Here is a 15,331-nt window from a genome sequence, read left to right on the forward strand (position 1 = left end):
GTTGAGTCAAATTGGTCGACATTTAACAGTTTTTATAAAGCAAAGACTTGAAATAACTGTGAATAGAAAAAGGGAAATCACTCTGCAGACAACACAAGGTCAAAATCCTACTTGTGTGTTCTTTCTTTTTTGCTGTAAATGTCACAAATTCACTGTTCAACACACGTCTGCAGCAAAATAACCTGATGTAACAGTGAGTATCTTCTTTTGTTTTATGTCCCACATGTTGTATGTTGTACTCTTCCATCCAGTTCGTGGCCTGTGTGGAATGTGAATGGACTGGAGCCTCTCATTCTGTGGCATCACGTGCTCACTGGGAAAACAGAGGACTCCTGTTGGCTGAAGCATGAAAAGGGGGAGGTTTAGTGCTCAATGTGTATGAAATGAACTTCTCATGCAGTCTCCACTATTCCCTCGGTGTCACCACACATAATGGCTGCTTGGAATCCACCGAAAGCCTCAGGGGCCACTTTGTAAACTTGCTTTCCCAATTTTTCTTATGCTTCCTGGCAGCTATACAAATCCTTACCCTGTAATCCGGTGTTATCTTTTGTATTCTATATTTAGAGATATGCGATGATGGGTATCAGGTTTTACATAATGAATATTCAAGTGGGTTTTCAACTCCCAACTTCATCTTCCTCCTCAGATGTATTTCTACATGACTCACGGTCATGAAAATCTCAGAATAATGAAAACCTTTTGTTTTTTTAAAATGATGAAAGATTTGATGAAACTAGAGAAAGACTTTGTTTGTTGTTTAAATTCATCAATGACGAGGGAAAGTAATTAAAGGCAACAAACATTCACCGTGAGGAAGAAACAATCAACCAATCAGAGCTGAATAGGTGGTGGTAGTTTCTCTATAGACAAATTGCATATGGAAGTGTTGAAATAAGGCCAGTTTTCCAACTTACTGATACATAAGAGTGGGAAATATTCTTCTTTAAATCCATGAAGTTGCATTTTGCCAAACAGATTTTTTTGTGATCTAGAAATATTATATAGAATAACATAATATTTTAATATACGTAGAACAGTATTATCTCTGTCCATGCCAAACTTCAAGATACATAATTTGCTCGACATATGTATCAGTTGCTCATCTGTGACAGAGCGATCACTGAAAAATGCTTTTGCCGAAAATTCTGATCTTGATTGACTCGATTGATTGAAATTTCTGACTGTCATCAAATCATCCCTCAAGTCTCTCATCAAACCTCAATCTCTCTGACCAGCAGCTCAGTCATTTCCATTTCACTCTCTCTCTCTCTCTCCCTCCCTTCAATTTGGTGCCTTTAACACTGATTAGTGATTCTATATCAATCAATCTATCCACCTTTATATTAAGGACCCTCTCTCGAATCTGTGTCGTGATCTGCAGCCCTTTGAGGCGCTGTGGGCCCGGCTGAATAATTGAAAAAGAAAAGGAGTGTGCTGAGATTGCAGGGCCTGAGACAGATCAAACTAAGAAAGCAACGTAGGCCTGACAGCTGTGATTCTGCTGTATAAAAGGAGCACTGAGGCTGCAAGAAGATGCTAATTCTCCCCTTTTCAAAGCAGAGATCCTTCCCTGGGCAGAAAGTCATTGACCCCCTTCGCTTGGGTGATCAGCATTCACACGTTTAACCTCGATACCATGACTGTACGGCGGTTTTAATGAAACAAGATATTTCATGTGCGAGCTGGAACAAGGTTTCCAAAGGTTCATGGTGTCCATACATACATTTCTAACGCTGCAGAGAGCAAAACATCAATTATAAATTGCATTCTGATACACTGACATGTAGGCGACCTCATACAGTTTGCTCTTCTTCGCGTTCAGGACAGAAAACAAACAGAGGTTTGTGTGTTTAATCAGAACCAAGCAAGGAACTTTAACCACTGATCCACAACACGAGTCACTATGTTTACTTAGGTTTCTTATTTAGTATTTAAAGTTAAATAACCTCATATCTCAATGTCATTTGGATTAAATGTTTTATATTCAAAATAATTTACCTCCAGCTATTACACTTTCTATTTCTTTGGATTCAATGTTGAGTTATCTTGTCATTCCCCTTGCATATTTCTGAACCTGTTCATAATCTCAATAATCTCTTATTGTCTCCAACTGGGAAGATTTAAACATGTCCTAATCGCCTTGCTCTACACCCCCCAGCCCCCATCACCCCTCTGGGGGCAGCTAGCATGAGGGTTAATCCCTCTGCAGACAGGTAGGGCAGAGAGAATCAAGACATGGCCCTGACTTCAGCACATATTTCCATTTGGCTTCTCAAATTCTTGTCCGTGCAGCCTTAAAAATCATGAATATAATAACTGAAAGTGCCCAGAGGAAATGTGCAGGGGCTTAAGTCTATAGGAGCCGAATGAATCTGAGAATGAGACCAGCTATTAGCTGTTTTCAGACATGACCTGCGGGTAGAATCCGGAGAATAAGTTTGCCTTTTAAACATGCACAACACAGCGGGGGGGTTCACAACAGCATCAAATCCACGTTCTTCAGGCGAGAGGCGGAGCAGCCGGGCGCAGCAGACAGAGACAGGAAGTGATGCATTAACTCTGTTGCGTTGATGAAGTGATCACGTCCACACCAGTCGGTTTGTCAGCTCTCACCACAAAACTCTCCTGACATCATCGTCAGTGTCTCCAACGTGTGGGTCGAAGATTGTTCACCCGTAGTAAGTTGTTCATTCGCTCGTTTTTAATCCATCGAATTGTCCTGGATTTCTACGGACTTTATATTGAACAGGTCAGACGGAGAAAGTCTGGGGTTCTGTGAATATCTGAAAGCAGCTATAGTGTCCAATTATTAGAGGAAATAAATCAAACTTTTATTTAACTTAACACAAGATCCCACATCATTCACCATCACTGCAACACACAACAACAAGTAATTCCTGTCAGTAGAAATAAAATAACAAAAAAGCATATTTGGTTAAATATACAGTGAGAGACCAACACAGGCGTCTCTCCAGTTGGTGGGTCGTTACTCCGTCGATGCTTTTGGTGAAACAAAGCCTTGATTCTTCAGCTTGTTGGGAAGCAAATAATCAAGGCAGCTGCTGGGTGAGTGATAATGGGGCAGATTTCCACCCACTAATTGTTAAGAGTGACTTCTGCCTGAGTCTCCTCCTTTGTGTTGTCTGCCTGTCTACCAAACTAATTTCGCCGGCTGCATTCGCCAACTGTTGGCCATTGATAAGCTAATCTCTTATCGCGCTGTCGCACAGGATGCGTAAAGTCAGCCTCCCGTTTGCTTCAGAGAGAGCTGATCGCTGGCGTCACTGATTGAGAACAGCTTTCGACTCGGGAACACGCTGGTGCATATTGAGAACACAGGCACGAGCGAATGAAAAGGAAAAGTGTGTTTTTTTGCACAGTCACCTTGACCCACAATTACACCTCTAGATTCAAGGTGTGTTTAGTGACTGTGTAGTCGTCTCTTTCAGATAGTCTACCAGAAGGCGTTTATTGCTAAGGACTGGTATTGTATTGGGGTCAATTTGTAAAACAGTTAGTAGAGTAAATGTGCAGGTCTTCATTTTATAATTGCAGTTTGGAAACTTTCAGGGTCCTCTCTTGGAAAGGGTTCAAATCAGCTCTTGTGAGGCCAGGGCTGTGTCTTATCACAAGGGCCTGCTGTAAATCTAAAGCAGCCTTAGACAAGTTGTTTGGTTAGCTGTGAAGTTATCAACGACAGTGAGATGAGATACAGCTTTTGACTGAGTGGAGCACTAAACTTTGCCTGGAATGCGGAACCTGACGTTCGACAACAAAGCGGAAACTTAATGCCTTGACTCAAATGATGGGTTTTGGTGTTTTTAGTTTTTCTATAAGATTGTTGTAAGCATTGGCACAGGAAATATGCAGCAGAAAAACAGTAGTACTTAGATCCAGTGATACTTTGGATGTAGACCCACGAAAACAGGTAAAAGATGTTCAACCTGCTTCTTAGCTGCTGTACAAAGGTACAAAGGACATTCCGGTTAACTGACCGGTAAATTGCAAGTTCTGCAGTACATTTAAACATCCCTTTTTAGATGTGGCCCCTAGAAATGGTGGAGGACTGTGTAATAGATTTTCTTCACATCGAGATTACCTGCAACTCGTGCAACTGTGCAATGCATTAAATTAACGGCCTCTAAAGTTTTAGGCCACAACAACCTGAGCAATGCTTTGTTCTTAAGTCCCACATAAAAGGTTCTGTCACTACTGGAGCCCCCTGCAAGTTGTACTTCCACTAAAAACTTGGCAGATACAGCTCCACCCTGAACAATTCCCCTTTACTCAGCCTCTTTTTGTTTCTTGTCAGTCTTTGAGTAGTGTTGCTGCCAAATATGTTGCCAAATAACGTAAAGCCCAAAGTATCACCTATGCTAAGAATCCATGTTTAAACTTGTCGCAAAGATTCTGCAAAGAAAGTTAAATATATTAAGCACATCCAAAAGAACAGGAAAGGCCATTTGAGCCACATACCACACAACCACAGGGGAGTTTAAAGAGAACTCTTTTTAACGGCCAAGTCCAAATTGATTAACTTCACCATTGGCAAATTTGATGTATTGGGTCACTTATATTGATAGACCATGGTGGTGTTAACCTTAATTACCTGAACTATGAACCAAGGTCTCAATGAAACACAATCCAAACCTAACCCAGCTGGGAGCCTTCCAGGAGGAGGAGAGGAAGCCATCTTGAAACCCCCCGGCTCACACAGGCTTCAATACCATGAGGCCAATCCTAGAGGCCCAAACAATCCCAACCTTCAACTCCACGTGGTCTGCCGTTGAATGACGGGTCGACTGCCCCTTCTCCTTTCCCTGGTAATCCTTTAATTGCACTAACCCTTAGCATGTGCTAGACCCTCGCTTGCATTTATCATGTATCTATATATAAGTATTCCACGGATGTGTGGAAATACCAGATTTATGTTCAGCACATACACAGAATCTAGGAGACCTTGAGAAGTAAGTTGCTGAAGTTGACAAAAAGTTTATTGAATTATGATCACCTACTCCACCGTTAAAAGCTACTTCTGCACAGCTTACTGGACAAACACCCAACTTCTGAGGAATGTAAAGTCCAGCAACGTTTGTTCGATACCATTTCCCAGGGAGACTGTGTCCTCATGCAGCCGAGACACCACTGTGTCAGCGCTCAGACAGCCACGGCCTCCCAGTGTTACAGAGATGGGGAGAAGAGGGTGCACAGTGAGGGTGAGGCTGGGTGGGGTGAGAGAAATACAGATAGAGAGAGAGAGTAAGTGACTTTGTGTGTGACAATCGTATCGGCAGCAAAGCTTCAGTGATTCAGGTCTAATGAGAAATAACAATGAAACGTGTCCTGGAGACAAAGGTACAAACATATGGAAACTACAAAGAAACGGACCAAAGAGATTAATTCTGGATGTGGGAGAAAACCAGAGCTGTCACAAGACTACCACAGTTTTAATGAAGTGGGGTCAACAGTTGTCTTAGTAGAAAAATACAGCAGTTTTGGCAGGTCATAGGGCAGGAAATTAATAAGATTCTGTCTATTAACAGTAATAATAACCCTTTATACCTGCTACTTGGTATATCTGACATGTCCATCACTGACAAATTTAAAAGAAGACTTTATCAGACACTTGCTTTTTGTGCTAGAAAGTGTATTCTTTAGTATTGGATCACAGATAAAGCTCCATCTAAGGCTCAGTGGCAAAGGGTTTGTTTTTGAATATGTTGTGTTGGACCATTTGACATTAAACCGTAAACAGACAGTAAACTTCACAGCAATGATGATGCCTTTCGTAAAACATGGGAACCCTTTCTGTCATATGTTGGTCTGAATGTTTCCACCATTCTCACAAGAGGGTTTGTATCATAGCTCAGAATGCTCTGCCTCAAAAGAGGCACTCTGTTTTACCATTTAATCGATTTACTTTTATTTCTGTATACTTTTATTTTACTTATCTGTTTTTAATAGTTTCTTACTTGTATTGGACGTGACCCCTGAATCTTCTGCCTGTATGGATATGAATATGTGTGTGAGCCAAATGTTTGTCTTGTTTTTGTTTTGTTTTGTGTTGTATTACCTGTTGGAAAACTAATAAACTTATATGAGAAAAAAAAAAAACAGTTGTCTTAAGCCGCTGAAATACCTGTAAAGATGCCAGAGAAGTTTGAGTCTTAAGTGGTGACACAAGTTCATGTGTCACCTCAGAAAATTCAGTATTCGATCAAAACATCATCTGAATCAAGATTTATACGATTCAAACGAGACGAGGATCCTTTCGAAAACAAACATTAAATAAACTGGTCCACTTGAAGTCTATGGTTGTTGGAATGAGACAGTTTTGATGTCATGTGGTCGAATGCTTCACGTCCGCACCAGCTTTCTCTACTCGTACGTTTCGTGAGAGCAGAGCTTTGAAATGAGGAGCCCGATCTCTTTTGTACTCTCCTGGCTCCCACACAACCCCCTGCCCTCTCCTTTTAGTCCTTCCTCACCTCCCCCACCCAGCGTCTTGACTGTATTCCACTGCTGCATACATAAGCGGATCCACATAGTGAACATAGTACTATCACCCTCTTGTTTCCCTGGAAAACCCAGTGGGAGAGAGGACGCCGAGTCAACCTTTAATGAGCTTTTTAAGCCAGGAAGCAGTGTTGGCAGTAGATTAAACGGGACACAGAGAGCTGATGAGGCTTGTTGGACTTCCCGGCATCGTAGGTCTGATGTCAGGTAAAATTGAAGTTAAATAAAAACCAATAAATTCAAGGAATTCACCAAGATTATTACTATTCTGTGTACGGTGCTTTGCGTTCTTCCACAAAACACAGATACAGGTCGGACATTTGCATGAAGGCAACACAAGAAAACATTGAGGACAGTGAATTTGAGACAGAGCGATGTAATCAGTTAAATGGTTACTAGAAGCGTTTTGCCCGTGACATACCATACGACAAAGAATCACAAAGATGGAGGGAGACATAGTTACCGTCAAGACATGTCCCCATTTTACACACATATATCTGAAATTACCACAATTGGGATACAAGAGTTTGGTCACGTCCATTGAAAACCATGCAAAATACAAAATGCAAAGCTTCATTACTTTTCTAATCTTTAAAGTTTAAACTACCAAATAGAAAGGTTAAATTAAAATGTAAAACAGTGTCTATACCAAGCTGAAATGCTCTGTGGTCAATACGGGAAACACTTCTTCAGCCCATGTTTGACAAAACATTGATTGTATGAACAGACCATAGGTTGTGGCTTAGTGGATTTATCTGTGACCTTTGGCATCTTCCAGCTTTGCTTTAACAATCCTTTGGAGAGGAGGATCAACTCAACATCTTTTTTAATCTTTTCCATGACATTTTGTGTGGCGACTGGGAGATGGGACCATCAGATCTGACAGTAGCTGGAGAGCCAAACATCGGGAAGGTGGTTTCACCCATGATGAAGTCACAGAACGACCAGTTTTTCATCACGACTCCCCATAAATCTGTTCTATGAAGGGATAAAACACAATTCCCACTAGGAGGACTAGAAAACCAATCATCCAGAACTCCCATCTGTGTTTTCCTCTTGAATTATCACACGTCACAACCTGGATCGATCGCTTTGAGATGTTTGTGCTGAAGAGCCGGTGTCAGCTGAGCGCCACACTTTGACTGAGGTCCCACAACTGCTGTATTCATCTGAGGATCATGGCAGAGAGTAACTTGCCAAGTTCAGTTAATATCCAATTAACCCGACTGCTGAACCCAAATCCCTTCATCCACAGGCTGCTCCTGTTGATAATGCCTTCAATTTAAACACCACATTCGGGGCCTTTGCCTCGTTACATGGTAATTCATATTAGCTCCTGTTACTAGTTTGAATGCTCTATGGTTCTATTCGCTCATTCAAGATGTCAGTATGTGAAAGGCTGCTGGAAATTCTGCAGAAACAAGGGCCTCTTTGATGGGGTAACGTGGTAATGAGTGACTTTTGGGTCAATGCATTACCAAACAAACATAGGGGGCTAACCATTGTATACATATACACATTCTTCATTCCCTTCAACTGATTGGGGCCATATAGTTTAAAGCTCTGGTAGACATCTGCTTGTATTCTACCCTGTAGCTCACTGTGGACACTGCAACATCCTGGTTGTACACTCTTCATCAAGTCTTTGTTTCTGTCATCGTCCCCATTTGCGAAAAAAAGTTTCTTTTATCTAATTTAACTCCAGTATACGCATGAGTGTACTGGAAAGTGAAAGAGCATTATAAGATATGAGTTCCAAACCATGCTGATAAGTAGAGAGTAATCAGAAGGTAATCCCATGCTTCTGAAACCCAGACCATATCTGTCCATCTGGCCATAAATTGGGATTAACCACTGATTACTGTTGAGAAATGGAGGGGGAGGGAAACAGGATCAAACACAGTGAGATACATATATATATATACAGAGAGAGAGAGAGAGAGAGAGAGAGAGAGAGAGAGAGAGAGAGAGAGAGAGAGAGAGAGAGAGAGAGAGAGAGAGAGAGAGAGAGAGAGAGAGAACAAAGAAAGATGTTTCTGTTTCTATTATCAATGATAAGAACCATTTTTAAGTTCTGGTAACAATTTGCATCTGTCCCAGCACAAACAAGCTAACAGCTTGCTGGTTGCACATTTTGATTATTGTTTCCACCTCGGAGGGTTATGTTTTCATCCCTGTCCGTTTGTGTGCTTGTTGATAGTTTTGTTTGTTTGTTAGCAAGTTTATGCAAAACAGATTTGCACGAAACATGTTGGTCCGAGAAAGAACTCTTTACATTTAGGAGCAGATCCAGATTACATTTTTTATCACTTCATTTAACACCATTATACATTTTTTCTCAGATTTCTTAGGAGTTATTCATGGGTGTTGATAAAACAAATCTGACATATTTGGGATGGATTTCTATAAGTATGTGGAAATTGGTGCAGAACCAAATAGAAATCTGGATCTAGCGGATTTATATCTGGTTTCATAAGGGGACTGATTCGGCGGAGCTACGTACTATAGTGCCGTTTTTTGGTTATGGTAGGAAACTTATATAACACAGCATGGTCCAGCAGAGAATATGACGTGCAGTTACAGAATTTTCTCAGACTTTGAAATGCTCACGAGACTTTTAGGTTTGTGTTCGGGTTAAAGATCTTTTCTTCTTCACAACATCTGGAAAACAGGAGAAGGATGTTTGTTGCACAGGCATAATTTCCAGAGAACATCACACAGATGATTGTGATTATGTGGTGGAACATTTTGTCCAGCCAAACCAAATAAAGATCAAATGGTCGCTCATGACAAAAATTCACAGGCTAATGTTTGTTTGTATGAATGATGACTCATTTACTATCTTAATTTAGTGTCTCCAAAACATGTTTGTAGTCTGTTTACGTAATGTCATACAAACGTGGGAATAAAATCACCAAACACTACAAGATATTAAACAAAATATTAACTTTTAGTTTTTTATTTCTCGTCTCTACTGAAGGAAATAAGACACCATTCAGGAAATGAAAAAGATGGTCTAACAATTATTATCATAGTTAATTCAAAAGAATAGTTCTCCAATACAAGAGGTTTTAAAAACGCATTCTTCAGTGTTTCCCCTACCATTCTATTAGGGGGGCGCTGCGCCCCCCCAACGGCACCTCCCGCCCCCCCTGGAAGGTCAAGGTAATTATTTAATTTATTTTTTATTTTTTAATATGGCGCCAGATTTCTACATAAATCATTTTAAGGTTACATTACCTATAAGACAGGTCTATAGCTTGCATTTCTGTCTCGACATGGTCGCGCGGTTAGATCTCCTGCTCCGGGTTCGAGTTCAGAGAAGCGCTCACATGTTGCACGTCCTGCCCCAGACAAGAATCTGCTCAGTCACCACCGGATGACTGGTTCTGACCCAGCTTGGCCTTTCAGAGGGGAAATACTCCCCCTGGTTGTACAAGACTGATCTTGATAACTTAAGTATTACAGCGGACGCCGAAGCGCAATTCTCCAGCGCGCAGGCGCCTGGCTGTTGTCACGGGACGCGCATTTCTCAGCGCCGGCCGCGACTCTGCTTTCTCCGCTTGTTGTATTTAACTGTGAATGCACCTCGCCTCGCAACCTCAGCCTGAACCATTATTAACCCTGCTGCGTCACTTCCTTCTATCACTGTTTAATCTATTTTCATCGGACCATTGTTCAAAACCGGCAAATCTAACGTGAAAGATTTTTATTATAGACGGAAGTTTCAAAACGGTAACTTAACACAAACTAGGGTTATCGCGAAGTGCTCTATTCTAACTAGTCCTGTTTGATTGCTGTGGTAACAGTGATTTCAGGTGGTAGAGAAGTCGTTATGCAGAGATTGCTAGTAGGATCTCGACTTTAGTCTCCTTTCACTTTAAGCGCATGCTCCATGACGTCTTTACAGTGATTTCAACCACTCCACTGCAGCGTTTTCCGTGTTTTCGTGACAGGGCTTCGTGTAGACGAGATAAACATAAGTACCGGATCCAAAAATGTTTCCGGATTCCGGCAATCCAGGTTACTTATGGAAGTCAGTAAATACATACATTACATACATACATATATACATGCATGCATAAATTAATAGATAGATAGATAGATACGTTACAGTTCATAGAGAATGAATAGGGGATTATTTCAGTTTTCTTTTTGGTTTTAGGCAGTGGTGGGAAGTAACAAAGTAGAAATACTTTGTTACAAAGTAGAAATACTTTGTTACTGTACTTAAGTAGATTTTTCACATATCTGTACTTTACTTGAGTATTTATTTTCCTGACGACTTTTAACTTTTACTCGCTACATTTGAGCACAAATATCTGTACTTTCTACTTCTTACATTCTCAAAACTGGCTTGTTACTTGAGCAGCGGAGGTTGGCGGAACGTGCAGCTTTACACACCTTTCTCTCGCTCTCTCGCTCCTGCAGGAGCTCGGTTCAGTCTTTATAATTAGGGCCCAGGTACTGACAGACATGTGGCCCTATTGAAATTGTAAGGATTATTATTCAGGCAAATGAATTGGCTTTTTGAGGGCTTTTATTAGGTGACTTTACATAATTTTTTGAAGGTATTCCTTTTATGATTCACATTCGTTTTCCCTTTCCTGCTTCGTGTCAACATCTGCACATAAATACATAGCTCGAAGCAGCAAGTGGTTAACTTTTCTTAAAGAAAATATTGGAAGTAGTTGGTTTAAACAAAAAACTGTTGGCAAATAGACTATCGTTGGTTGGCCGTGTCTACTTAGTCTTACACGTCCACAAAACAAACAGATATAAAACAAGTCGAGATGGAAAAACATACAACACAACCAACTATATAAGCAAACGCAAAAACACCTTTCAGCCAACACAACCAAAAACAAACACTGTGTCATGGACTACTGCATATTCATGCACACAATACATCTTTTTAATGGACCTCCCAAATGGAACCCTGGGTAATCAGGCCCAGTTTTCCACTCACTATAATGCCAATATAATTTTTGCAAAGATATTATATATCTATATATTGCCAATTCCAATCCTTAGTCGCCCTTTGTGCTGACTCAACACAAATTAGAAGCTGTTGAGTCTTATATATGTATTGTACAAACTGGCTAATGTGTACAAATTCAGGCAGGGTTGTGTCTTCACTTTGTCGTCCCTACAGGCAAGATACCCTACAGGTGTATTGTCACCCTGCTGCAAACAAATGCAAACACAACCCCAGGCCCATTCAGTGAAGATAGTCTAATGATAAATAAACAGGCTTACATGTAGATGCGTGGACAAGCTGGTGGGCAGGTATACAGGCAGGTAAACATTCAGGCAGTTAAAATGCAAAATACAGCTAATTGACACAAAAGGTTAATTTGGTCTATCAGTGTTCTTAGGTAGAATCAAGAGGCACTTGTTTATTCTGTTGTGTTGATTCTTTGTTGTCTCTAGAAGTTCAGATGCACTTGTCCAATACTATTTTAACCTCAGCATCTCGGGTTCAAAATTTGTAAAATTATACATTATATATATAGTGTTGTTATCATTTTTTAGTCAGTTGAAATAAAATTTGGTACTTGTACTTTTACTTTTGATACTTAAGTACATTTCAAAACCAGATACTTTTGATACTTAAGTACATTTAATATGAGCAACTGTAAGACTTTAACTCAAGTCCTTTTCTGACGGGTGACTTTTACTTTAACCGGAGTCACTTTCAAGTAAGATATCTGTACTTTTACTCAAGTATGGCTTTCAAGTACTTTATACACCACTGTTTTTAAGAATGTTATGTCGCATACGTAGACAGCATAAACAAGCAGTTGTGAGAGGAAACCAAACCCGGCCATTTATAGAGTCTCCCTGCCAGTCCTACAGAAGGGACAAACTGGACAAACACATGACGTCTGAGCATCACAGAATAGCCTGTCAGCGCCGAAATCCAATGTAGAGTTCAAAATCATTAAAAGAAACACATTAACATCATGATTCCTTTAAGTTTTTGTGTCCGTGTTTGTCCCCCCCCCCCCCCCAAGCTGTAAACCGTTGACTTTTTCAAAACAGTTAAAAATGGATCAAATAGCAGCACACGTCGCAAATGTTATTTGTGTAGCGCCAAATCATAATATACATTGTCTAAAGCCCCTTTAAGTCAAAACCTTATGTGTGAGTAAAACTATGGATTTTACCTGTTCACAAGTGTTGTGGTATGTCTAAGGATTGCTCTCAGGAGGTAAAGCATATTATTTTCAACCCTGCATTATAAGGGTGTATTATACGCAAGCATGAGTTGGTCATCTTACAGAAACTGGAAGGTTCAGTTTTTTCAATTAACGTTTCTACAGTTTGTTGCTTGGGATGTCAGGATATTAAACAAATACGCAGGATTACTATTTTTACAGATGTCCTACAGACAAAGCAATTAACAAACGAATCTGTTCATTCATCACTATTGAAATAACCCTTAGTTAAAGCCCTGCCAACATCAACCTGGAAGCTGAGGCTAGGAACCATCGTTTCACATTGATTTAGAGGCTGCGAACACAAGGTCAATGCAACTTGCTGATAAAATAATGGAAACTCTTCATCACTCATTCACTGGGGGATTTTTACCGTCCCCCTCAAGTTATGCAGGAAAGCACTGTAGCCAGAAATTAGAAAAAAACTGGAAGGACAACGTGAAGTTTGAATCAATGACGTTAGCTGTGGAACACTAGGTATCAGGCCAGGTTCAGTCCTAAAAGATCTGATGGCAAGAAAATCAGGAGAAATGTTAAATTATAGCCTCCAAATTATCCCAATAAGCAAAAATCAACTCAGACAATGTTTCAACAAGGGGAAAATTAAGCATTCTAATTATTTTAAGATTGGAAAATACATTAAAGGGTGTTTAAAATAACAACCAGAGAACCCCAGAGGACCAGAGAACCCCTGTATACTGAAGTGGTTTTGTTTGCTTGATGTGACATTACAACCGAGTATCAGCAGTAATAACAGCTGCACTCCAGACGCTCTGTAAACCATTGACTTATTGCAGACTGTCATGTCGGGGAAAATGTCATATAGTTTGAGGTGTGTAATTTGTGCTTGAGTCAGACTTGTGATGCTGAGGGAAGAATTCAAGCCGGGACTTTATCCTCACAGCTGCAGAGGCAACATGTTCTGTGTGCTCAGGGTTTGGGTCAAAGATTTGAGTCCGGAAAACATTCAGTGACTTGAATGAAGCTCGGTCAGACACATGCTGTACAAAAGAAGGAACAATGTGTTGAGCATTGAGATGATTATGAGTGTCAATGCCACTTAAAGCCCATAAACCCACGCTGCCAACTTTTAGGACTAGTTGTTGAAAGTGTGAATAAGAAATTTAAGCGAAGCATATAATTCAAACCTCAAAGTGAATCCAAAAGTGGCTCGATATGACATATCCAGACTAAACTGTTTGTGATTTAAGAACCGTTTAAAATGTAGATGTAGTTGATTTAAATGTGGTTTTAAAAAGGAGAAATTCAGCGGAGGTATGGGCTCTACTGCCATTCTAGTTTTGATTTACAACTGAAGGAGATAACTGTTGAGCATCAATTGCACATCCTACAGATAATCAAGCCAGTCAGGATAATACAATCAGGACCACAATGAGATGGAAGTAGATTCGCCGAGACAAGAGAGAGTGTTGACGAATGAGGCAGAGAGACGGACAAACTGAAGTGTTGATTCGCTCACGTGTGTCGCTCCAAGGTGAAGGGCAGTGTGCACCAGCTGTGTCTGGAATACAGAACGACTCTGGTGAAATGTAGGATTTTTTCACACGAAGAATGAAAGAGGACGGAACACATTCACAGGTATGTGCAGCTTGTCCTTCACCAAAGCAGGAGACAGATGTGGCAGGCAGGGACCAGCGTATTGACCATATTGACATTTACTAAATCTTCCCCCAAACAGCCAGTGTCATTCACAGATTAGCTACGCTGAGCGAGTTGATACCTGACATTAATATGCATCTTGTGTGATCACAAGTGGACAGCTCTAAGTACGTCGGTTCACAACATTTATGATCAGATCTCACTTCCACTGCTCTAGAATGTGTTGTTTGTTTTGTCCCTTCTGAATTCTGTCCTCAATATATTTGTGTGTGAGGCTGTGTGACTCCACGGTGCCAAGCATTGATGTCATGAAATTGTTTCTGGCGGCCGTAAGTGGAGATTGATTAGCATTTTGACCTCAGCAAATCTGGGTTTTCCTTGCTATTTGTTTATCTGACTGCAGGATCAGTGAAAAACCATTTAAACGGACATGACCCAAGGAAGAATCCAATCCATCCTGGAGAAGATTCAGATATAACAATCTCTAACATGGTGAGATAGCGTGCTAGTCTTTCTGAGCTCCAGTCTTAAGTGCAACTCTTCACTGGCTTTTCTTACATTATGGCAATAGTCAATCTCTGTTTTCTCCAGTGTCACGTAACAAGGGGCCACATTCTTGCTGAATACGGGAATACTGTATTTACCAACCCATGTCTGACACCAACAGTTTAAATGATACACAATAACTTCAGGTGGCAGCATGATTATTGCAAACCGCAGAGCAATGAAAAGTATAGCAACCGTAACTGCAGGAGGCAGAGTTTGGCAAACAAGCAACTGAGAAATCTATGAGTACTTCCAGTAACAAGATGAAATTGATAAAGTTTGGCTTTTTATGCCACGAAAAGGGGAAGTGCAGGAGGTTTGATCATGTGATGCAAGCGCAACATGCTGAAATAAAGATTCAAAGATTTGTAAAGCTGTGGAAATCGTTATATCTTCGGTTCAGGCCAAATACCTGGAATATGACT

Source organism: Limanda limanda, chromosome 4 (genome assembly GCF_963576545.1).
Source record: "Limanda limanda chromosome 4, fLimLim1.1, whole genome shotgun sequence".
Taxonomy (NCBI): domain Eukaryota; kingdom Metazoa; phylum Chordata; class Actinopteri; order Pleuronectiformes; family Pleuronectidae; genus Limanda; species Limanda limanda.